The 26,705-nt window shown below is 48.5% G+C and overlaps 1 protein-coding gene and 1 pseudogene across 2 annotated transcripts in view; both read right to left on the reverse strand.

Moving 5' to 3' along the window:
- Positions 1-26,705, reverse strand: part of NIBAN1 (niban apoptosis regulator 1) — a 119,791-nt gene that overhangs the window by 88,489 nt on the left and 4,597 nt on the right. The gene's annotated exons all lie outside the window — the stretch shown is intronic.
- Positions 2,095-2,187, reverse strand: LOC114018706 (annotated as a pseudogene).

A 26,705-nucleotide genomic window follows, 5' to 3' on the forward strand; every position in this document is an offset into this window, starting at 1 on the left:
CTCTTCCAATCTGCCCTGGAGGAAAATTCCTTCCCGACCCCAAATATGGCGATCAGCTAAACCCTGAGCATATAGGCAAGATTCACCAGCCAGATACTACAGAGAATTCTTTCCTGGGTAACTCAGATCCCAGTCCATCTAACATCCCATCGCAGGCCATTGGGCCTATTTACCATGAATAGTTAAAGATCAATTAATTGCCAAAATCATGTTATACCATCATACCATCTCCTCCATAAACTTATCGAATTTAATCTTGAAGCCAGATAAGTCTTTTGCCCCCATTGCTTCCCTTGGAAGGCTATTCCAGAACTTCACTCCTCTGATGGTTAGAAACCTTCGTCTAATTTCAAGTCTAAAACTTCCCAATGGCCAGTTTATATCCATTTGTTCTTGGGTCCACACTGGTACTGAGCTTAAATAATTCCTCTCCCTCTCTGGTATTTATCCCTCTGATATATTTATAGAGAGCAATCAAATCTCCCCTCAACCTTCTTTTGGTTAGGCTAAAAGAAGGAAGTAAGGAAGATGCTGGAACTCTGGATGATTGAGGAATCCCACAGACAGTGGACCAGCCCTATTGTCTTGGTCCCCAAGTCCGACAGCACCCTGAGATTTTGTAATGACTTCCGAAAATTAAATGAGGTATCCCAATTCAATGCCTACCCAATACCACGTATCAATGAGCTGGTGGATCAGTTAGGCAAGGCCCAATACTTGATCACCTTGGACTTGACAAGAGTTTACTGGCAGATCCCCCTGGCTGAGGATGCCAAGGAAAAAAACGCTTTTTCTACACCCAACGGCCTCTTCCAATATACCGTCCTCCCTTTCGGGATCCAATGGGGCTCCCGCGACTTTCCAACAGTTGATGGACAGATTACTTTGACCCCATGCCAAGTATGCTGCTGCCTATTTAGAAGATGTAGTAATCCATAGCCCTGACTGGGAGACACACCTTGGGAAAGTGGAAGCAGTACTAGATGCTCTTAGATAGGCTGGCCTCACCGCTAACCCATCCAAATGTGCAATAGGGCTAGCCGAGGCCAGATACCTCGGGTATGTAGTCAGAAGGGGTTCCAAGAAACCCCAATGGAACAAAGTGGAGGCAATACACTGCAAGTGGAGGCCCCGACTGATCCGCAAGAAGCAAGTCAGAACATTATTAGGGATAGTGGGGTACCATCGCCGGTTCATCCCTCACTTCACCCCAAGGGCAGCGCCTCTGACAGACCTGATAAGAACTCGGGGCCCGGAGATCGTTTAGTGGACCGAGGTGGCAGAAGAAGCTTTCACACACGAGGATGGCCCTTTGCAGTCATCCAGTGCTCATAGCCCCAGATTTCAAGAAGGAATTCATTCTACAAACAGACGCCTTGGAGGTAGGACTTGGGGCGCTCCTTTCACAGATGGTGGGGATGAGGAGCACCCGATCCTTTACCTCAGCCAGAAGCTCCTGCCCAGGGAGCAATGGTATGCTGTAGTAGAAAAGTAATGCCTAGCAGCTAAATGGGCCAAAGAGATTCTACGGTACTACCTACTTGGGCGGCAGTTCACCCTTGTGATGGGCCACGCTCCACTCCAATGGATGCACACAAACAAGGAGAGGAATGCATGAGTGACTAGATCAGTGATCTCCAAAGTTTTTGGATCACGCACCCCCACAGTGCCTCCGAAGAAAGGAGAGCGGAAGACCTACCGAAGGCGTGCTGCTGAAGAAAGAAGACGGGAAGACCTGCCGCAGGTGTGCTGCCAGAGGGGAAGACCTGCTGCAGGTGTTCAGAGCTGCCGCCAAAGAAAAAAAATGGCGGAATGCCGTCCAGTGGTGCTCCTCCTGCCGTGCACCCCCTGGGATCCTCTGACGCACCCCCTGGGGTGTGCGCGCCCCACTTTGGAGACCACTGGACTAGATGGTTCCTATCTCTACAACCTTTCCACTTCCAGATACAGCATAGTGCCAGAAGCCAACACGGCAACGCGGCTGGCCTGTCACGACAACTGTCTCTCGTCCCAAGTAGCCAACCCTATGGTGTTGAGCGGGAGGCGAAGGATGATATGTGATACAGCAGGGCCAAGGGGCAGTGGGAGAGTGGTTTTTTTATGGAACACTTCACAAAGTTGCGTGTCATCCTTGTGCAGGGGCCATGCTAATCTTCTCTGTATCATTCCAATTTTAGTATATGTGAGTGGTAGAGGGGAGATATATAAGCCCTAAGCTAATTAAGGCATGGTTCCCTGTAGTCTAGGGAAGGTTACTACAGGTTAATTGGAGCCCTGTAGTCAACTAAGACCCTGTCAGGAACCTAATAAAAAAAACCCTGCTTCATGCAGACAGGGTGGTGTCAGGAAGGAGAAAGGACTGGAGTTTGGAGGTGTGTTGCTGAGCATTGAAAGACCAGAGAAGTGGAGGAAGGGAGACCCTGCCCCAGCAGGGCAGGGAGACTCCCTCCCCCAGCCTCAAAGACCAAGGGTAACCCTACCTAAGGGGGAAAAGGGTAAGAAACCCCCAGGGGTTGTGAGGGCTGGTGCTCAGAGTGAGGAGCAAACCCAGACCCCTTCCCTGCTTCCCTCTTCTACCACCTTCCTGAGCCACTAGTGTGGCTCTTGGCACCCCAAGGGCAGGGGCAAGGGGTGGCATCCTAGCTCCCCTCCCCACCAACAAAAGCATGGGACCCACCATACCAACATCGGCCATTCTGCCACAAATGTTAAAGAATTGGAGTAGATTCATCCCTGTTCTAACTCCATTTATGACAACTGAGTTGCACCAGGGGTGAATTTGGCCTAATATTTTGTACCTAATTCTCTTGTGCTTTCAGGATTTAGCAAGGAAAAAAAATCCTTAACAAAGTTACACCTGTGTTTTTACCCAAAGCAAGTCTGGGCTGGTGGTCTGAACAGCATTCTAAAAGCCCCAAACTTTCGAGTTTTAATCCTAACACGCTCAATCGCCTTAGGCAAGTCACTTAGCCACCCCACACCTTCATTTTCCTGTATATGAAGCAGAAATTACAGCACTCACTCACCTTCATCACAAGGGAATTTCATGCTTACCTAGTGACTGTAAAATGCTGTCAAGGTTGTTCTGTGTTAGCAGTTTTCCATCTTTAGTGTAAATGCACAGCTAGGCAGTTATTCGAAAATACCTAAGAGCCAAATTTTGCCCTTGTTATACTCTGTGTAACCCCAATAACTGCAACAGGACAGAACACAGTTTAAGGAATTTGCACCTGTGCAGCCACACCTCTAATGTAGATGGACTACACTGGAGTAAAATGGAGCTTGCACTGGGTTGACTTATACCAGTAACTTACGGGAACTAGGCTCCAATAATGTATCCAATGATCTAGGCAACTCTAATAATATTTTTTCAAATACTTTTCAAACAAAGAAATGTGTTAAAGCACATGTTATCCTCCCCATATATTTCCATATGAGAGTTGTGACTAATAATCCTTCTCCATTATTAAAGAAAGATTAAAATAATTGCCACTGAATACTTATCAGTGGGATATAGGCATGTTAGATCACTTCGGAGCATCAAGAGAGGAAGTGCCTAATGGTATTATTTCCCATTAACATGTGATTTGTTTATGCAATTTGAGATGCTGTCAGCCAGATTAAAAATCATATTCTTCTAGTAAATAAGCTTTGATGGAGGCCTGGATGATTCACGACCAAGAATAGAGTATAAATGCCTTTCACCTTTAGCTAACTTGTTCAAATCAAGTCCATCTCAGTAAGGACTGAAAGTTATTACCATCTTGCGGCTTCTCGGTGACCTATTGATGGTCTTGTTTTAGACCATGGTGCACAGAGGCATCCATCACAAAAGTGGCACAGAATCTGCCGTCTTGTAGGTTACAACACAAGGTGAAGGTTACAATGAAGGTTACAATCAAAACAGCACTCACAAAACAAAAGAGTTCCCAATCTGACCTATACATTCCCCCCCACACACATACACACCTCTCACACACACACACACACCAGCATGTCCTGCCCTCACAACACTACATTTAAAATCCTCGCTCCAAAAAATGGAGCTTATCCTCAGAACTGGTGTAATAATTAGGCATAATGTATTTTTTCCTAACCTAGCTCTCAAATTCCTAGGCCATTTTAGCTGATGCTTTCCCAAAAAAATTCAGCTTGAGACAGCCACCTAACAGAGAAAATTTCAGCCCAAATGGTTAGAGTTTGGTAAAGTTATCAGCAACCAAAAACAGGGTCTTACAATGGAAAGTGTCTGGCAACCTAAATTATATACAGTGCTACCTATAACACTGGATCAGTGAATATCGTTTATTATGAAAAATGCTTATGATAATACTTAATTGAATATGCTTAAAAGTACTGTGGTGTATTTTGTAAAAGTAATGATGTTTTAAGAATATGAAACCTCAGTACCGAGCTTTGCTATTACATTTTTTCCTTGAAGTGGAATGAAGCTACCTTTTCCTTTAGTGTGAATAGTCAGCTTTACAGAATAGTGAAGTGGGAATAATCAAAGTTCCGCTTATATGAGTTAAAACAAAAGCAAAAAAAAAGGAAAAAAAAATATTTCCATATATACTTAGACCCTGATCCAGCAAGGAGCTCTGTGTGGGCAGCCCCTGCAGAGCTGCTTGCAAAATCACGTCTTCAGTCATCATCAGCCGAACTATGAAATACATTCTAGAATCACAAATAGCAACTGTGGTTTCATACATAGGAAGAGAGAGATCACTTGCGAAACAAATTTTAGAGCTTTACAAAGATAACCAACGAGATGGGTTTAAGAAGTGCTATTTTAAGGGATGCAGATGTATTGGCTGTATTGTGAGCCTGAATTCTTGTTAGTGCTATCCTTTCTACCTTTTAAAGCAGGGGTGGGCAAACTACGGCCCGCGGGCCGGATCCGGCCCCTCAGGGCTTTGGATCCAGCCCACGGGATTGCCCCCCATGGTGCCGCAGGCCCCGCGCCATCCTCAGAAGTGGCTGGCACCACGTCCCTGGGGTCCCGGGCAGGGAGGCAAGAAGGCTCCGTGCATTGCCCTTGCCTCCAGGCACCACCCCCTGCAGCTCCCATTGGCCAGGAACGGGGAGATGCAGCCAATGGGACCTTCAGGGGAGGTACCTGGAGGCGTGGCAAGGGCAGCACGCAGAGCCCTGTGCCTCCCCCTCCCGCAGGGGCCGCGCAGGGACATGGTGCTGGCTGCTTCTCAGAGTGGCACGGAGCGACGTGGGGCCAGGGCAGGCAGGCAGGGAGCACCCCGCCCCCCAACTCCCTGCCGTAAGCCCCCTGCCTGCACCTTGCACCCCAACTCCCTGCCCTTTGGCCCATCACACCCCGCACCCCTCCTGCATGCCAACCCCCTGCCCTGAGCTCCCTCCTGCACTCCGCACTCCTCCTGCATCCTAGCCCCCTTCTCTGAGCCCTCTGATACACCCCGCGCCCCTCCTCTGCCCCAATCCCTTGCTCTGAGCCCATTCCTGCACACCGCACCCCCTCCTGCACCCCAACCCCCTGCCCTGGCCCTGCATTCAATTTCCCCACCCAATGTGGCCCTCAGCCCAAAAAGTTTGCCCACCCCTATTTTAAAGGATGGTATGTGTGCATGCCATTGAAGAGAAAGCTGAATAACTCTTTGATGGGGATTACATTTCTTGTAATATTGCTAATGCATATAAGGCCAAATCCTGGGCCGGATTTTGCTAGTGTTTAGGTCTCAAAAGAAGCAGAGATTCTCTGTTGGTGCTGCTCAGCCAAACAAGTTATTTGAGATGCTCTGCAAGGGGCCTTACAATCCCATATGCACTGAGGGCTTGCCTACACCTACCCGGGGATCGATGTGCGGCGATCCATGCATTGGTGGTTGATTTAGTGGACCCGCTAAATCTACCGCAGAGTGCTCTCCCGCCGACTCCTGTACTCCACCTGAACAAGAAGCACCAGGGTAGTCGACAGGAGAGCATATCCCGTCGACATAGCGTAGTGTGGACCTCGCGGTAAGTAGATATAAGTACGTCAACTTCAGCTACATTATTCACGTCACTGAAGTTGTGTAACTTAGATCCATCTCCACCCGTAGTGTAGACAAGGCCTGAAAGAGCTAGCCTTTGAGTTCTGAAAAGCTTGGTTTGGGGAACCTAAATGGGTAAAAGGAAAGTCTCAGATTTTTTATTATTATACAAGCAAGTTTCTAGACCTTTTGCAAAGATTGGGCATAAAAGTATAAATCAACCATTAAGGATGAAAAGAAAAGATGGATTCAACTCTACCATATATTACAAGATATTAACTCTTTCTAGGTTGTCACTGAGCTGAGCATACTACACTATAGACAGGCAAAGTGGTTTGGTGGATCAAGCACTAGACTGGGAGTCAGAAGATGTGGGTACTGGTTCTGGGTCATCTTAGTCAAGTTACTTTATCTCTGTTTCCTTCTTTATATGCCTTGTCTATTTAAGACTATAAGCTCATTAGACCATGGACTATCTCATTCTGTGCAGTGCTTAATATAAAGCTCCAGTCTTTGTAGGGGCCTTTAGGTGCTACCATAGAAACAGATGTGATGCTGGCAGACCAAGTGCCAGCTCACATCAAGGCCCCTAGTCCTCACTGACCACGGAGAACTGCATAGCTGGGACGTAACATTTAAGCATTTGCTCGGTAACTATAAAAGTATTTGGTCAAACTGTAAACCCAGTCAGAGAGAACTATTAGCAAGTATAAAAAACTAGTTTACACAGAGGTGTCATCTCCTCTCCAGCAAAAAAAAAAAAAAAAAAAAAGGCCCACAGACACCAGACAAGGCAGTTTGGAACATCAGTGGACAAAAGACTTTGTGGATTGTTCTCCCCACATCCATGAAGAGGATACATGCAAAAATACTCATCCCATCTGCTTGAACTCTGGGGGAAGGGAATAAAAATCCTTGTCAAGAAGAAATTATCTCTATGCTGCTTGAACAGTGAGGGGCAAAGATTCCCAAGCATAAGCAAAGGATCCCCAGCTGCTTAGCTTGGGTTAGCCCGAGAGGATGTATAGAGCTTACATATTACAGAAGCTTCTATTGTCTTTTGGAACCTAAGACTGTACATTTGTGTGTGTATGTTTACCTGCTTTAACCTTTGTGACACAGTTCCTGCTCTGCCTTGGTGGGTCTTGCGCTTATTGGCAGATTTGCTCGCCTTGGAGCTTCATGGCAGCCCTCAGCTTGGCCGTTTTTCTGAATTCACAGTCCAGGTTGACTCCTCCTGTGTCTGACCAGGAGTTGGGAGGATTTGGGGGGAACCCGCGCCCGCCCTCTACTCCAGGCTCCAGCCCAGGGCCCTGTGGAATGCAGCTGTCTAGAGTGCCTCCTGGAACAGCTGTGCGACAGCTACAACTCCCTGGGCTACTTCCCCATGGCCTCCTCCCAACACCTTCTTTATCCTCACCATAGGACCTTCCTCCTGGTGTCTGATAATGCTTGTACACCTCACTCCTCCAACAGTTCGCGTTCTCACTCTCAACTCCTAGTGCCTCTTGCTCCCAACTCCTCACACACACACCACAAACTGAAGTGAGCTCCTTTTTAAAACCCAGGTGCCCTGATTAGCCTGCCTTAATTGATTCTAGCAGCTTCTTGATTGGCTGCAGGTGTTCTAATCAGCCTGTCTTAATTGTCTCCAGAAGGTTCCTGATTGTTCTGGAACCCTCCCTGCTCTAGTAGCCACCTTGGGACCTCTAAAGCAACAGGAATTCTTAAAGAATATGGGTATTGATGTCCGGCTGCAGGTGCTATTGCAGAATTCAAGTGACACAGCAATGCACAAACACTTGCTTCAAAGCTAAGATATATTAATGAATCCTAAGAAAATGGGGGATCGCTTTAATTTTTTTGTCCTGCTGCCTCATCAGAGACTTGCACATTCTGATCAGAAAGTGAATCTACAACACTCAAAATCTTTTTCAGCACCTGTTGCTGGATTTGGTGAACTTGTCTGGAAGTAAAGCTAAAGATTAGACACTTTGTATAATTGATGGGAGCCTGCCAGTAACTATTAAAGTCACAGTAAAGAAAAAAAAAAAACCCTCCCTGCTCCCTTACCCAGGGAAAAAGGACCTCCTTCGCTTGCTGCTAAGCTATCTGCTTCAAAAATTCTCTCCTAAAGCCCCCTGGCCTGGGCTTTTCTTACTTTTTGACCCTGCTTCAGCCCACCCCCCGACCGGGCCTGACGTTTTTTCTTCATTTTGTTTTTTTTTGCTGTTTTTCTGCTGTTGTTTGAGTGCTGGTCGACTGCCAGCTAGCTGCCAGCCCCCCCACGCCTGCCCTCGGATGCTGCTACTACTCTAGCTGAAACCCCCGGGGGGGGACTGCCGACCCGCTCCCCGGAGGAGGGGAGTGGAAGCCCCCAGACCCAGCTGTTTGCTGTTCGTTTGTGGACCCGTAATTAACCGACAGGTTATTTTTTTCTTCTTATCTGCTTGGCATTTTTGGAATGCTCCACAAAGACCGGGAGAGAAGACAGCCGACAGAGAAATCGCCCAGGGAAGCTACAAATCATCGTGGAGGGGGCCGTAAGACTGAGTAACTTTTGAACTGTACTCTCGTGTGGGGGGAGTTTGACTGTGTCTTAACTGCATTTGTAGGGGCACAGGGGGTGTGGCACGGAGCTGCCCCCCGATCCATCGGTGCCCCCCCAACACTACTACAACCGTCACAGTCCCCCCGCCGTCCGTCCCTGCTGGCAACTTGCCATCTGCCTCTGGATTCAGCTACTTGCTCTGATTCCACCGTCCGGACCGGAAACGACAGCCGACCAAACCAGACTCTTTGGACAAACGTGCGTGGGTCCACGTCCGTCCGTCCCCCCCCAGGACTGTCCACCCCACAGTTTGCCCCTACTACCTGACCCCAACTCCTGTTCCCCCCGCCCGCAGCCCAACAGGGAGAAGTGGTTAATCTGCTTCCCCCTCCCCCCTCCTCCTTCTGGTGTCTCCCCATCTCTCCCTGCTCACGATGGCGGAGAATGAGAGGGGTGAGGCCCCTCTAACAACCTCAGCTGCCCCTCCCCCACCTCCCCCCCCCCCGCCCAACCCCCAAGCCTCCCCCCCCACCACTGCTGCCAAAACACCTGCCACCGCCCCCGCTGGGGCATTGGCCGCCAGAGGCACCGGGGCGACTACTGCCGCTGCTACGCCCACCGCCCCCCCAGATTCTAGGAGAGCCCCCCCGGTTAGCCAGAAAGGCCAGGGTGTGAAGAAGGGAAAGGGCCCCACTACAACCACCAGGCCCTCCATGGCAGGGGCTGCCCCCACTGCTGTGGCCTCGTCATCAACCATGGCGTCCCTCCCCGCTGTTCCCTCCACCAGCTCTGCGAGCCTCCCTCCCTCAGCCCCCAGGGTGTATGCCCGGGAGGTGGCAGCCCCCCACCCCCCTGCCTGCCGCCTCGTCATCTCGCCCACCCACCACCTCCACTACCAACAATAGCGGCCGGGGACCCTTTCCCACCATGACCAGAAAGCACGGTGTCCGTTGCCTCCTGGTGCCCGCCTCACCCCACGTGGAGACATACATGCAGGTGTTGGCGAGGGTGGTAGGACCCACGGCTATTGTGGCGGCCTCCAAAATGTACGGGAAGGTTGTTTTTTTCTTAGCATTGGAGGCTGCCGCCCAGAAGGTGGTGGAGAAGGGCCTGGCGGTGGGGGGGCGGGGAGTGTTCGTCCCCCTGGAGCCGCTAGAGGACCTGGGCATCCGCCTAGTCCTGACCTCCGCCCCTCCTTTTCTATCCAATGCCGCCCTGTTACCTGCTCTCTCCACCCTAGGGAAACCCGTCTCTGTCATCAGCCCTCTCCCGTTGGGCTGCAAGGACCCCACCCTCCGTCACGTCCTCTCGTTCTGCTGGCAAGTGCAGCTGCAACTGCCGCCGATGGTGCATGACGGAGAGGCACTCAAGTCCCCTACCAGGGAGCCTGCTATCGGGTCTACTACTCCACGGGAGAGGCCTGGTACTACCTCTGCCAATCAGCGGGGCATGTCCGAAAAGACTGCCCCTTGGCCTGGCGGGGAGGGGCACCCGAGACCCCCGAGACCCGGCAGGACATCGGCTCCGTCGTTGCCGACGCCCCTGGCCGCCCGGCACCTGAAACCACCTCTCCTCCTGCTCGATCCACCGCTGCTCCCGCCTGGGCCAAAGAAACACCTCCCCTACAACGCCCAGACAAGCGAGGGAGCCCCGCCCTTGCTGTTAACAATCCAGCAGAGCCTATGGAGGAGCGTGCAGCAAAGATATTACTGGGCATAGAAGAGGGCCCGCCCCAAGGAGAACCCCCGCCCATGCTGCCTCACCGTTACCCCCCCGAATCCCTGAACCATCGCTTCTGCCCCCCGACACGACCCCTGCTAACCAGCCCCCAGACGATGCTATGGAGGGCTAGACCCTAGTCCAGGGGAAGCGAGGCAAGCAGAAGGCTCGAGCTACGCTGCACCCATCCGATGCGGAGGCCCCCCGGAAGACCAGGAAGGGAGGCACTGACACTGAGCCTTCTGCTATGCCCACGAGTGAGATCCATCCGCCGGTGTCGGGAGGGGAAGACAAAATAGCATTGGAAGGTAGAATCTCCCCTCCATGGGAGACCCTCCCCTCCGAGACCCCTGAGGAAGCCCCTTCTGCCCGAATATCACCCGAACCCCGAAGCAACCATCGAACTGGGCGCCAGAGGGGAGACCCCCGGGGTGGCGGAAGGCGACCTCTCCTCCATGTATGAGGAGATCAAGGCCCTAGCTTTGACTCCGGTCACCCAGGGAGAGGATGACCTACTGCCGGCTGGCCTCGATCTGGGCAACCTCACCCCAGTCCCCCTTTCCCCATGCTCCCTCCCCCTAACCGCCTTCCCGGGCGAGCACCCCGCAGAAGATGGTCCACCACCTGAGGCCGTGGCTGCCAAATCCACCACAGAGCCTGCGCCTAGCATCACTGGGAGCTCCCTCCCCCCACCAACCCTCGAATCTGCTCAGGAGGCCCCACCTTTCAGCTGCTTGCCTCCCGAAGCCCAGAGCCTCGCCTCTGCCCCCAACCCCACCCCTATCCCTGCCTAATCCACCTCCTCCTGCAATGTTATTGCCGCCCCTGGGGTTATTTCTTTCCCGTTTTTTGCAGATTCCGCCCAAGGAGCAGCCTTTGCGTTTCCCTGCCGCGACCCATTAGGAGCTGCAATTTTCCCTCCGCCATCCCCTTCTACCCCAAGGCTTGAGACGGACCTAATAACTTTAGCCTGTCAGATGCACCGTCGGTGGTCCGCACCCTGCCTGCCCGCCTCAGCGGACCACGAGGCTGCACCAAGAGCCCCACCAAGGAATAACCCGGAAATCGCAACCCCACCCCCTCATGAGCTGCGAAAAGCGTTGCGGGAGTTTTTAGAAGACATCCGTGGCTCCCGCAACAGGGTACAGCTGGCTCTCCAGCTATGGGGGGACTTTGATCAAATCCTCCAGGCCACAAGGGCCCTTATAAAGAAGGGTAGAGGGAAAAGAAGGCACGGTGCCTCGGCCTACGGGCGGGCCCGCAGCTTCCGTGATGATTTACTCACTTACGGGATGGGTCATGGATTGTTGCGCGACCCGCCGGGGGCCGCGAACACCCCTGCCAACAAGGAACCCTCAACCCCCAGCCCTCCGCATGACGCCCATCATTATTGCAACTCTGAACACCAGGGGCTGTAGGATGGCTCTCCGCAGGTCCCAGGTGCTCTCTTACCTTCGGGAAGGGGGGTACTCTGTGGTTTTCCTGCAGGAGACCCATACGGATCCGACCGCCGAGGACAGCTGGCGGCTGGAGTGGGGTGACGGGTTCTACTTTAGCCACTTCATGATTCGACAAGCTGGAGTGGCGACCCTGTTCTCCCCCAATCTACGGCCCGAAGTGCTAGGGGTCACTGAGGCCGTGCCGGGCCACCTGCTGCATCTCCAAGTCCGTATGGAGGGGCTCGTGGTCAACATTGTTAACATCTATGCCCCAACAATGAGCCCGAAGCGGCCGCAATTCTATCAGCGGGTGTCCGACTTCCTCGGCACCCTAGATTCTCACGAGTGCCTAGTCCTGGGAGGAGACTTTAACACCACCCTCGAGGAGCAGGACTGCTCAGGGGCCGAGCTGAGCCCGGTCGCCGCGCACGTTCTCCGAGGAATAGTCGAACATCACTCCCTAGTGGACGTCTGGCGTGACCACCACCCAGATGACACTTCCACGTTCACCTTTGTCCAGGTGGAGGCCCATCAGTCACACCACTCTCGGTTGGACCGTATTTATTTATCCTGTTTCCATCTTTCACGAGCCCACTCCTCCAACATTCGGCCAGCCCCTTTCTCCGACCACCATCTAGCTACCATAACAGCCTCCCTCCGTGCAGAGAGGCCGGGGCCGGCCTATTGGCACTTTAACAACAGCCTCTTGGAGGATGAGGTCTTTGTGACGTCCTTCCGGGAGTTCTGGCTGACCTGGCGAGAGCAGCAGCGTGCCTTTCCCTCGGCGCGGCGATGGTGGGATCTAGGGCAGGTGCGCGCCAAGCTCTTCTGCCGTGACTACACCCAGGGCACCAGCCGACAGAGAAATGCAGCGATAGAGCAGTTGGAACGGGAGGTCTTAGAGATGAAGAGGCGTCTGGCCGCCAGTCCTGAGGACCCGTTCCTCTGCGGAGCGTGCCGGGAGAAGCGGGAGGAGCTCCGGGCCCTCGAGGACCATCACGCCTGAGGAGCCTTTGTTCGATCCCGCATCCGCCTCCTTCGGGAGATGGATCGCGGCTCCCGTTTCTTCTATGCCCTGGAGAAAACGAGGGGAGCCAAAAAACATGTCACCTGCCTTCTAGCAGAAGACGGCACCCCCCTCACAGATCCGGTGAAGATGTGTAGGAGGGCCCGTGACTTCTACACAAGCCTTTTCTCCCCGGATCCGACCAATCCTGGCGCTTGCAGGGTGCTCTGGGAGGAACTCCCCACGGCCAGCGTGGGCAACTGAGACCGACTAGAGCTGCCTCTCACCCTGGCCGAGTTCTCAGAAGCCCTCCGTCACATTCCCCCCAGTAAATCTCCAGGCATGGACGGGCTGACCGTGGAGTTCTACCGCGCATTCTGGGACATCCTTGGCCCAGACCTAGCCACTGTGTGGGCCGAGTCTTTGCAGGGCGGGGTTCTCCCTCTTTCGTGCAGGAGAGCGGTGCTCGCCTTGTTGCCAAAGAAGGGGGACCTCCGCGACTTACGAAATTGGCATCCCGTCTCGCTCCTTAGCACGGACTACAAAATCGTAGCTAAAGCAATCTCGCTGCGGCTCGGGTCTGTGATGGAGGACGTGACCCACCCAGACCAGACCTACACGGTCCTGGGCCGCAGCATTTTTGACAACCTATTTCTAGTCCGAGACATTTTGGAACTCGGGCGTAGAGACGGTCTGTCGTTCGCCCTCCTGTCTCGTGATCAGGAGAAAGCGTTCGATAGAGTGGACCATGGGTACCTCCTGGGCACTCTGCAGGCGTTTGGATTCGGACCTCAGTTTGTGAGTTTTCTCTGGGTGCTGTACACTTCCACCGAGTGTCTGGTTAGGCTCAACTGGACCCTGACCGAACTGGTCAGCTTCGGGCGAGGAGTACGGCGGGGTGCCCCCTCTCAGGCCAGCGGTACGCTCTGGCGATCGAGCCCTTCCTCTGTCTCCTCCAAAGGAGGTTGACAGGGTTGGTGCTGCGGGAGCCAGAGCTGCAGCTGGTCCTGTCAGCGTACACCGATGACGTGCGCCTCATGGTCCAGGACCCGGGCGACTTGGTGCGGGTGGAGGCTTGCCAGGCCATCTATTCGGCAGCCTCCTCTGCCCGAGTCAACTGGGTCAAGAGCTCTGGCTTGGTGGTGGGGGACTGGTGGCGGGTGAGCTCCCTCCCACCCGCGCTTCAGACTATCCGGTGGAGCGCGGGTCCGCTGCTCTACCTAGGCGTTTACCTTTCTGCCACGCACCCTTCTCCGCCGGAGAACTGGCAAAATTTAGAAGGCAGGGTGATAGAGCGGCTCCGGAAATGGACGAGGCTACTCCAATGTCTCTCCCTCCGAGGGAGAGCGCTGGTGCTTAACCAACTAGTCCTGTCCATGCTCTGGTACTGGCTCAACACCCTGGTCTCGGCCCCGGGTTTCCTGACCAACCTCCGGACATCCATTCTGGAGTTCTTTTGGTCAGGAATGTACTGGGCCCCTGTTGGGGTTCTTCATCTACCCATGAAGGAAGGAGGGCAGGGCCTGAAGTGTCTGCACACTCAGGTCCGTGTCTTCCGCCTCCAGGCCCTGCAGAGGCTCCTCTATAGTACAGGTAGTTCGACGTGGAGCATACTGGCGCACGCCTTCCTACGCCGCTTCCAAGGGCTCTGATATGACCGGCAGCTCTTTTATCTCTGTCCTAGAGGTTTTCCGCGAGACCTCTCTGGGCTGCCGGTCTTCTACCAGGACCTCCTCCGGACCTGGAAACTGTTTTCAACAACCAGGTCCGGGACGGCCACCATGGGAGCGGATCTCCTCGTGGGGCCCCTGCTACACAACCACCAGCTCCGTGTGCAGGTGGCAGAGTCCCGCTCTGTCGCCAGAGTTTGGTCCTGGTGGAAGTCACGAGAGTCGGAGACCTCCTGGACTACGACTGGGGAGACTGGCTGGATCCCCTGACGCTCGCTAGGTGCATGGGGCTCTCCAGACCTCGTCCCCCCCGGCGCGTACTTCAGGAGGTGAAGGTCGCTTTGATGCCCGCTGCTCGGGCTTATCTCAACCGAGCCCTGCGCGAGGGCGCACCCCGCCCACCCTCTACCCCAGGCCCGCCGGACCTTTCAATTGGGCCCCTACCCCGTAGACCTCAACAAACCCCTCACCCTTTCACTGTGAGCCAGCTGCACGAACTGCAGCCGGTCAGCTTCCAAACCGCGCCAAGGAAACATCTATACACACTCATGCTTCACACCCTTCACGCCCTCACCCTGGTGTCCCGCCCCGATACAAACCGGAGGGACCTCCTGCCACCTTTGGAGGGTGAGCAGCCCCGGTGGGCCAGCCTGTATTCCACCTTGGTCCCGAGGCCCGCCGGGGACATCAGTTGGCAGCTCCTTCACGGAGCTGTGAGCACAGGCGTGTTTTTGATGCGGTTCACCCCCATCCTAGATACTTGCCCTTTTTGCAATGTGAGGGAAACCCTGGCACACGTATATTTAGAGTGTGCCAGGCTGCAACCCCTTTTCCGGCTCCTCACGAATATTTTATTATGCTTTTGGCTGCATTTTCCCCCTCACCTTTTCATTTACACACTCCCCATCCGTGGCCCCACAAAGTCACGGGATCTCCTGGTTAACCTCCTCCTAGCCCTAGCTAAAACAGCTACCTATAAAACCAGAGAGAGGAGGTTGGCCGATGAAGCTTCCTGCGACTGTAGGGCTGTTTTCCGATCCTCAGTACACTCACGTATCCAGGCAGAGTTCCTCTGGGCGGCGTCCACCGACTCCCTTGACGCCTTCGAGGAGCGGTGGGCACTGTCCAAGGTTCTCTGCTCAGTGACCCTGTCCGGTTCCCTCTGTCTGACCCTTTGATTGAGGGAAAGAGCGAGAGACCCCAGCCCCAGCCGTTGCCGCTGTGGATACCATCATCACCACCACGTAGGAGGGGCCCTTTCACACGTGGGTGCACGCCCCCCCCCCCAACTGCCCACCCCGCAGCCTTGCCCATCTTGCTGGGCACTCTCAGGAGAGGAATAGTTGGTGACACGGGGCGTGGCACTAGGTAACTCGAGGGGGTGGAAGACCATGAGTGTCAAGGAAGCCCCCCCCCACTCTAGGTCACCAGGTAACTCAGGAGGGTGGAAGACCATGAGCGTCAAGGAAGCCCCCACCACTCTGGGCCCAGGCAAGCCTGAACACTTCTCTCCCCTGAAGGCTGCTGTGTTATACATTGCGTTTGCTTTTGTTTTGTTGCATAGTTTTGTTTTATCTTCTTTGGTGATTTGTGTAAGTGTGTTACGCAAATAAATTTCTTTTCTGCTTCAAAAAAAAAAAATTACTCTCCTATAGCCATCTGGCCTGACCCTGTCACACCTTCCAAATAACTCTTATTTCTTAGTTAATAAATCTTCAGTTAATTATTTTAGGGTTGACTATTCTAGTGCTTGAGAAGTTCACACTTGATACTGGTTGGTGAAATCTAAATATAGAACTCACATCTAGTTTGGGACTTGTGCCTGCTTCTTAACAGTCTGTCCTGAGGTTGGTACTCATGCTCATGAGCTATTCCAGACAGCTTCACATTAGGTATCAAACCCGGTTTTGAATTTCCATTTCTAAAAGAGCTCTTGTTGCAGTGAAAGAGGGTCAAATTAGAAATCTGAATTTGCCTTAGAAGCACTGTATAATTGATTTAGAATATAAGCCAGAGTACCCGAAATTTATTACTCTGACATCTGTCAGGTTTATGCCCCAATTTCAAATGGATAAGAGTTCACGCTGTAAACATCATTACCACCACAGCTGGCACTGGTCACACTCGTCTTAGTTTTCTTAGCAGAGAGGCCAAAGATGAAATGAACAGAGACTGAAGTGTCTGTCTTTTACAGTTGATCTATCCAGGTCTGGCCTGAAGCCACATTGGCAGTGGGGAGGGGAGAGGAAGGGAAACCACTGTCACTGCCTCTGCTGTAGAGAGCACTTACATTTGCAAGGCTTTCAGTCAAGCAATGATTTCACTTACAGTACAAATCTTAAAAAGAAAAAACGCATAGGGCCAGATCATGGCCTGCCCTTGCACATATGTGCAAAGTGGGGAGGATGCAAAGAGCCTTCCTCTCATATGCCCTCACACAGGGGTCAGCCCCAACTGCAAACCCCCAAACACACAGGCAGTTCAGGGCTAGTGCCTTCATGAACATTTGCTTCTCCAAAGGGATGAGGAGGAGTCAGGGCTTGACCTTGCTCTAGGCAGCAAAACAGTCGAGCCACAGAGTGCACCTGCCTAAAGGGTTGGCCTAATTCCTGTGGTGTCAGAGGGCTTGCTCTTGCCCCGATTAAAGTCAGCAACAACTCCCCATTACCTATTGTGGGTGCAGAGACAGGCTTCAAAAAGATCCAGTAGTCACCGCCTGGAGCTCAGTGGCTTTACACCTTCCCTCTACTTAGGCCTGTTCATTAATGACTCAATCTGGACCGTAGCTTATTGAGAAGGAAGTAGTAGCTATGGGAAAAACACCTGAATTATTTGGCATTGTATTGGGATTTTCTTAAGCAACAAAACACACTTGGTGCTTTGTTGTGCACAAACAACAGCAGGCGGCCATGGAACTTTTGTATCCCCAACGTAACCCTCAGGAATCTCAGATTTTTCAGTTCAAGGCATCAAAATAGACTAATCTTTGTCAGATTATTGGAAACTGTATGGAAAAGGTAGAGATTTTTTTAAAAATTATATTGGTATCTTTCATTTTAAAAGGAAACTAGACTGGTGGAAAGCCTCTTATTCTCTACTGATATGTGTGCGCTTATTTTTTTGTAAGTTACTAGGCTAGTCATTTATAAAAGCAATTTTCAAATGTGCTTTTTAAAAATAATGTTCTCTCTCTCTTTTTTTTTTAATTATCTAATCAAGAGATACCAGAAGGATTCAGACTTGCTTAACTTCCTATATTCCCTCATAGGTGCCAGCTGCCCCTCAAGTAATTCTTTTTCCAGTACTAAAAAATATAAACTGAATTATGCCCTTCAAAGCATTGCTATTGCCCAATACTATGCAGGTTTGAAGATTTTTGTTGTTGGCAATGGCTGAAGATCAATCTTAAGGCCTAGGGTACAACTGAGGCCTTGTCACAAAATGAGACTGAGATCTTAAAAATCTTTTAGGGCTTAACCATGTAATCAATCCTACTGAGATCTTGGGAATCCTTGTGTAAAGTTAAGCATGTGCTGTTTGCAGAACCAAGGCCTGGGTTTTTTTTATGTATAGTGGTGGTCAAAAAACAGGATAAAGTTTTCACAGAAATGTTGACTAACTCCTCAAAATTTTTATTTCTTCCATAACACATACCATTCTCTTCCTCTGCCCAGCGATAAAGACTGTTTCTCTGGTAACTGGTGCTAAGGTTATGGAGTGGCTGAGTTCCACTCACTCAAGACAGATTCCAGAGCCTCTTATGACCCTGGAAGAGACACTGGGAAAGTCAGGTACAAGAAAATTACAGAATCCACTTTTAGGGCCTTCCCTCAATTGTTCATGTTTTCAGCTGAATGTAAACTTTCATTAAAAAAAAAAAAAAAAATCAATCTTGCTCTATAGCCAGGAAAGTCTTCCCAATAGTAACCAATGCTTAACTCAGCTTTACATAAAGTGGTCTCTAGCCAAATAGCAGCAGCAAAGGTATGAATCATTTAATTACCCTCCTCCCAAACTTACCTTTAACTCAAGTGAGGTGGCGTTTAAGGAAAACTGCACCCATTATGCTCCAAGCAACAATCTGAAAATGTAAGTGGCCAGAAACATTTCTCACCATGAATATACTGAAGCATGGTTTAAATTTAATTGTAATTGACACTTCTGAACTGAAGACAACCATCTTGTTAATAATGTCATTTGAAGCCAAAGGGGTTGCACCAGTGTAGCTGTGAGCTCAATTTGATCCTGTGTCTAGGTTACCCAAAACATCAGCTACCGTACAGGGTTGAATTCTCCTCCATTATAGATCCTTTGAAGTCAGTCGGATTCTATCAGTGTATCTAAGAGAAGAACTTTGTCCATATGGTTTATATACTGTAATATAGCATCATGCTGTTATGATTCAATCTTTGGATCGTTTACATTTACCCCATTTGGTGAGCTGCTACAGCATTGTGTACTGTTATGCTATTTATACAGATTGTAAGCTCTTGTGGGCAGGAACCCTGTCTTCACAGAAGCCTGCAAAACACCAGTACACCCATTCTCTTATAATACTCCTACTATGTTTAAATAGTGTAACCTCCATGTATTATGTAAGCCTTCTGTACTTAGTATTTCCAACTGATATTTTACAATTAAAGAAAGTTAGAAACTGGTTTACAGATTCTTCCACTGAGCTACCATGCTGCAAATTTTACAAAGACAAATGGCAAGATGGCCACTAGTTTGCAGGATATCTGCCTACAGCCAAAGTTTCAGAAAATGCAGCACGTAAGGATATATCCCTTTAAGCCACGCATAAGGCACAGACTTGTCCCCAGCCCACAAAGAGCCCACTGCCATACCTGAAATCTCTTTCGAGGCATAATTATATTTTCTAAACATACGCAAATCACAAACACAGTTCCCCAGCCCACCCTGAGCTACAAGTCCCATGGTATTTTCCCCCTTGTCTCTCCCAGTCCTTCCTGCTTCAGAGCCCACTGCAGGATTCTTACATGCTCTTTTAACAGAGCACTTTCTCCCAAGAGAAAACATTAACATTCAAAAGCCAGTTGGAGAACACTTCAATCTCTTTGGTCACTCAATTACAGACCTAAAAGTGGCAATTCTTCAAAAGCCAGTCGGAGAACACTTCAATCTCTTTGGTCACTCGATTACAGACCTCAAAGTGGCAATTCTTCAACAAAAAAACTTCAAAAACAGACTCCAATGAGAGACTGCTGAATTGGAATTAATTTGCAAACTGGATACAATTAACTTAGGCTTGAATAAAGACTGGGAGTGGATGTGTCATTACACAAAATAAAACTATTTCCCCTTGTTTATTTCCCCCCCTACTGTTCTTGTCAACTGCTGGAAATGGCCCACCTTGATTATCACTACAAAAGGTGTCGTTCCCCCCACCCCCGCTCTCCTGCTGGTAATAGCTCACCTTTCCTGATCACTCTGCTAACACCCATTGTTTCATGTTCCCTTTGTATATAAAATCTCCTCACTGTATTTTCCACGGTATGCATCTGATGAAGTGAGCTGTAGCTCACGAAAGCTTATGCTCAAATAAATTTGTTAGTCTCTAAGGTGCCACAAGTACTCCTTTTCTTAAAGCCTACACTTTGACACTAGACACTGAAATCTTTGTGGGGCCCAGTGTATTGGGGAATGGAAACTCAAGTGCATTTTCCTAATACCTTCCTAAAAGAAAGACAGAGAGAGAGGTACAGATGAAAAGTGCTACATAGGAGATAAATATACATAGCTCCACATATGTCACGTTTTATACTATATCCTCAGTTACAACCCAGCTCACTTGCAAAAATTCAAGATGAATAATTCCCTAAACACTCCAATGCATAGTTTGTACAGATTAAGAGAAAAAAACTCATCAGAATTTGCCTGTCTTTTGCAAAATTCTGTTCTACTTGCAGACATACAGCAAGTTAGAAACTGAAAGTATGTATTACAGTTTAACAGAAAGTCAAATGCACAGTCTGAGAGCTGCCCTGTATTCCCCTCCCCCCAAAAAGGCCAAATTTTTCACAATCTATTCCAATTTATTCTTCCATTCTCCAGTGTCCCTGTTAATGATTAAATTCAAACTGGCTCCCTCACTTGTTACAGCTGAATTCCAAAGCTGCCTGTGCTCACCCTGCAAAAGCAGTCTTTCTTCAAGTTGCAAGGACCAACTTCTCTCCTCGATACCTAGGGGATTTGGGAGTATAACTTAATAAATAACTGACTGATTTCCCTTTCTCTTCCTTGTGAATAAAGAGGAAAATAGGCCCCATCTAGTCTCTAAAACCTACACACACGGAACAGTTCTATTTGGAAGTTGAGGGTGTCCAATATCCCTCAGAAGTTCATTGCGTTTAATGAATCATGACATGATTAATTGCATCCTCAGTGGTAAATTACACTTTTATTAGTTACATACTAATCCTTATAGACAAAAACAATTACTAGGAGCCCATTACAAATAGAAATAACTAATAGTTTTCACAGCTGAAAGAAAATTAGAATTATAGGGAAGATTTGGTAGTAAAGAATGAAAAATGTGGTATTCTGTATGGTTCATTACTTCATGCCAGATTCTCAGTTACAACTGTGCACCCCCACTTCATTCCATGGACAGAATTTTCAGAAGGGCTTAGCACTACATTGTTTAAAAAAAAAAATCTTTTTTAAAAAACACATACAAAAAAGTGTTTTGCAACAAGTTTAATAAAATGACCATCTCATTTTTTACCAGCTTTGCTTGTACCAACAATTGGTGCTAGATTTTAAAAAGAGCTCAGCTCACATTTAGAGTCAGCTCCGGGTGCTAAACTACTTTGAAAGCCTAGCATCAATTACTGGTGCTGGGCACTTGAAGTCTGCTCTTAAACCCTTTCAAAAATCTGGCCCTATAAAGCTGCATATGGATTACTGAGCAGAATTTGGCCCATTAACTCTACATTGGGAAACTGGTAAGATCTGCTAGGTCATCTTGTCCATCCTCCAGCTATCCCCCAGCTATGTAGAATTGTTTCCTAGACATTACACAAGTATTTTTTCCTTGTTAATATTAAATGTCTCAAACAATAAGGCTTCTATTACTTTCCTTTGAAATCTATGGCAGGGTCTATTAGATCTTGTTATCAAGAAGTTTTTCCTTAATTTCACCACATTACTTCTAGTTATACTCCCTAGTACCACCCTAAATAATGCCTTTCCTTGTTGGGTGTTGCACCCACTAATAGACAAATTATGTTACACACACCCGCCACCACTACAAATTTACTTCATGCTTAGTCAAGTTAGATTTATAAAATGTTATGATTTTTCCACATAAATCAATCCCTCCAGCCCCCTACTTATCATTGTCACTCTTTTCTAAACTACCTCCAGCTTGTTGACAACAATCTGCAGTTCCTTCTTTTAGGGCCTGATCCAAGGTCCATTGAAGTCAATAGAAAGATTCTCTTTAACTTCAGCAGGTTTTAGGTCAAGCCCTTAGCATTTACATTTCTTATATATTTGTCATTCTGACATCCTGGGGAACTTAAAGCTTTATTGAATTTAAAAAAATCAACTCTTTTAAACCTATAGTAAATTAAATACCCCCTTCCTGTGTGGAAGTAACAAGAAAACCCTACCAATTCCCAAGACTGCAAGCCATGGTAGACTCTAAACTCTGCAGAGCAGTGTGAGGTATGGGGGAGCTAGATTTCAAGAAAACCTGTAGATCTCCATCGTTCTGCAGGGTAAGGGGAAATCGGGACCCCAGTGAGCTACTAACAAAGAAAGGCCCAAAAATACAGAGTTTAAGAAACAACAAAATGGACAAAGCCTTTAAACAGAGGTTGCAACTACGTATGTTCAACAAAAAATCTTACGGTATTAAAGCCCTAAGCCCTTAAAAATATCGAAGTGAACAGGTAAGGGAAGAGAGATATATACCTAATTCCACTCACAGTTCATATAATCTCTTAAATGTACATGTGTACAGGAAGTGGTGTTGGCAGCTCAGCGGTGTTGCACTCTTCCTTCTGAGTCAGTACTGATCTAATACGTCAATAGGCACTGTGCTGCTGGAGATGCCATCTTTTAGATGGTTGTGTTCATTAAGGATCCTATGCCACTTTTTATCAGATTAACGTTGGTGTTAACCTTGATGTCTTGTCCAAATTCCAAATAGGGTAACTGCACATGCCTACATACATTCCACCTGCAGTCATAATTGGCTGTGATACACAGCCCTAACCAGCTATCAAGTGTTGCTGTGTGCTATTAAACAGCTGCTGCTTTTCAATCCAGAAATTACTACTTTTCAGTGAGGAAAATATTCCTTAGGAGAGAGATTTTCAAAATCACCTAGAGGATTTGGATGCCTGAATCAGGGACTAACCCACTCTGGTTTCAGGTCATCCACTGCCACTCAGGTGATTCTGGGGCTCCCAGCAGTTAGGTTGTTTAGATGGCTAAATCATCTGGCTAAATCACAACAGTCCAGAGTTAATCCAAATCCAAAAGGAAATGTAAATAACAGAATAAATAAAATAAATCTTCTGTACTAGACAACTGCCAGGCACAGCCCATCTTCCTTTTAGGGTCTGCCTCTTCTTCAACAGTCCTTAGCCTATCTCTTGGGCTCAGCTTCCAGTCCTCCTGGGCTGGAATCAGTCTCTTTTCCCCCACTGTTGACGGGAATAGATTCATAGATATTTAGGTCAGAAGGGACCATTATGATCATCTAGTCTGACCTCCTGCACAACGCAGGCCACAGAATTTCACCCACCACTCCTGCGAAAAACCTCTCACCTACGTCTGAGCTATTGAAGTCCTCAAATCATGGTTTAAAGACTTCAAGGAGCAGGAATCCTCCAGCAAGTGACCCGTGCCCCATGCTACAGAGGAAGGCAAAAAACCTCCAGGGCCTCTTCCAATCTGCCCTGGAGGAAAATTCCTTCCCGACCCCAAAAATGGCAATCAGCTAAACCCTGAGCATGTGGGCAAGATTCACCAGCCAGATACTACAGAAAATTCTTTCCTGGGTAACTCAGATCCCACCCCATCTAATATCCCATCACAGGCCATTGGGCCTATTTACCATGAATATTTAATTACCAAAACCATGTTGTCCCATCATACCATCTCCTCCATAAATTTATCGAGTTTAATCTTAAAGCCAGATAGATCCCCCTCAGAACATGGCAACATAAGGGAACCCACACTCACCTTTTACTGTGGGTTCCCAGCTCTGGGTCCCTAGACAACTGGGATATCCACCCATGTACTGCAAGCTGCACTGTCTTTTCTTCCCTGGCTTTCTTCCTGTATGCTCAGCCTGGCTTTCTCACCGACCCTTTCCTGCCTATCTTCCTGCTCTTTAACAGAGCATTCCCTTCCAGGTCCACTCTCTTTGGGGTCTCCCTCACTGAACTCAAGCTGACCTTTTCATCTCCCTAAAGGCCTGGCTCTGACTCACATGCTCCCATCATATTAATCCTGGACTCATTCCCTGTCCCTGCGGTGTCGGACTACAGTTGGGCAGGTGTAGCTGAGCTCCAACCCCCTAAGAGGGACAGTTCCCCTGTGAGAATACCCTTTTCTCATCAATTTCTAATGGAAATTGAACATCCAGATCTCTGAAGTGACATTGAAAACTCTATCCTGTACACTTCTGTTACTTAACCCTCACAAAATCCTAGTGAGTGAAGTAATTACTGCATGAAGCAAAATACTGAGATCCTCACATGAAAGGCCCGATACATAATTTTTTTCCATATGCATCTTGTTAGACATTTGTGACCTTCTCTCCCTGACCCAGGCCTCAGCATGGTGATCCAGGCCCTCATGGCTTTATGAGTAGCCTTTACGCTATAGCTAGTGAGGACTATGTGCTAACTACAAGTAGAATGTGGACACTTGCCGATTAAGAGTTGCTAGCCACAGGAAATATATTGTATTAGCATTTCAACAACTACACTGGCTTCCCATTTGTATTCAGGTACAGCTTTAGGTGTTGACTTAGATGTATAAATCCCTCAGTGGTTTGGGACCTGGATATCTAATGGCTAACCCCCCCAGCTGCCACAGTAGTTGAGTAAATTGGGCTACTTGAGTTTACAGTCCCCAGATTTGATAATCCTGGGGCTGATAGAAGGGCGTTCTCAAAGGGTTCGACCCTTCTCTCTGGAATTCACTTCCCCAGCTGGTTCATCAAGGCCTGAATTTGTAGACCTTTAGGTCACAGTACAAGGCGTAACTCTTTTTCTAAGGGTATGACTACACTGCAATAAAACATCCACGGCTGGCACATATCATCTGACTCAGGCTCATGCAGCTCAAGCTTCAGGGCTACAAAATTGCAGTGTAGACATTTGAGCTTGGGCTGGAGCCTGGCATTATCATTTCCTTCTCAACTCTTGATTTCCTTCCATGCTATCCAATGTATCTAAAACCCCTTCTTGAGCTGGTTCCACCATCTCTCCTCAAAGGCTATGTCTACACCAGAGATCTTACAGCAGCAAAGCTGTACCGATGCAACTGCACTGCTATACGATCTCCCATGTAGCCACTCTATGCCGACAGGAGAGAGCTCTCCTGACGACATAATTAAACCACCTCCAATGAGTGGCAGTAGCAATGTCAGCAGAGTATCTCCTGCTGACATAGCACTGTCATACCAGCACTTCTGTCCGTGTAACTTATGTCAGTCAGTGATGTGTTTTTTTCACACCTCTGAGCAACATAAGTTTTACTGACAAAAGTGCTAGTGTAGACATAGCCAAACTATCCTTAAACTATTCTTCTTCCTGGAAGTCTCTATACTCTAGTACTCCCCTCAAATACACAAGGAACAAACAAAGCCCAGAAATGTGGAATCTACCAGATGTGTCTATTTGTAAGCAAAGTAACCACATGATGTTACTGCGTATCTAATTCATCCTTATCCTTACCACACAACATATCAAGTAAAAATGTGAGACGGGGTTATCTTATTACCATGTTTGAACATGGAGTAGTGTAGATAAGCCCTTAGAGTCAAATCCCAAAGTCTGTACTTAGGGGCTCCTCTAAATGGGGACACTGAAAAATTAATCCAAATTAACTAAAAGTGTGAATTTAAAGTGGATTAGTTAAACTGCATTTAAACCCTCTGTGGACTCTCTTATTCAGAATTAAAGTGGCCTTAATTCAGTTTATCTTAATTGACTGTGAATTAAGTAAACCAAATTAAGGCCATTTTAATTCTGAATGAGAGTGTCCACAGAAGGTCATAATGCAGTTTTACTAATCCAGTTCAAATTTACACTTTCAGTTCATTTGGCTTAATTTTACTGACTGTCCATGTAGACAAGCCTTTACCTCGTCAAACTGCCACTGACTTGAAAAGGGATGGAATAAAAATGGAGGAAGAACCTCAGAATTTGGTCTTGAGGTTGTAAACTTCTCAGAGCTGAGACTTCATCTCTTATCAGTCGAGCATCATGCACATTTGCCCATTATGGGACAAATTCACCACTGATACAGAGGTCTGGCAAAGCCCCATGCATTGGTTAAGCCTCACATAGGAGTTGTATGGATGACAGATGAGTGGAGCTGCTATATTGGGGTACCTATGAACTACCTCAAAATACCAAACTGATCTCTGCACAGAAATTTATGGGGCTGGCATGGAAGGTAAGGAGCTGCAGATACTAATTCAGCCTGCAAGCTGGAATAGCAGCCTAGCGCCCTGACACTGATTTGGGAGGATGTGGAAATAACATTCATAACTATTACACATGGTGCACTCCATCTACACAGAATCCCAGACACTGGGGCTTTAAGAAGGTCGAGTGTTTCCCCCTTTCTAAGTTATTCCCATGCAATCTAGGATATGTAGCTGAATGCATTTTCTAAATAAAATAAGATATATGAAGTAGTACTGTTAAGTCTGATCCTGCAAGACTACTCATGTGAATAGTTCCACTTAAGTCACATGAATAAGGGTTTGGGTTTATTGTTATTTAGAGATTCACATGCTGCTGGCGTATAGTTTTACTGACAAAAAAGAAACAACAACAAAAAAAGGGGAAAAACAGCTGTCTCTTCTCATTTTGCTGTTATTTCTAAAGCCCTCCATTACCCTCATTGTGAAAAACACCCAACTGGCTTTCTAAAATTAAGCAAGATTGTTTTAATTGCTTGCCTTTCTAATATAAGCACTGATTCATCCTCTTCCCTTTTTGAAAGAAAAGCACTGTCACATCCTCCCTGGTTTCTTGAAGAACTTGCCACATGACCTCTACCAAAAGATAGCCTTTGATAAACAAGGTCTAAATCTTG

This window comes from Chelonia mydas, chromosome 8 (genome assembly GCF_015237465.2).
Source record: "Chelonia mydas isolate rCheMyd1 chromosome 8, rCheMyd1.pri.v2, whole genome shotgun sequence".
NCBI classification, from domain to species: Eukaryota; Metazoa; Chordata; order Testudines; family Cheloniidae; genus Chelonia; species Chelonia mydas.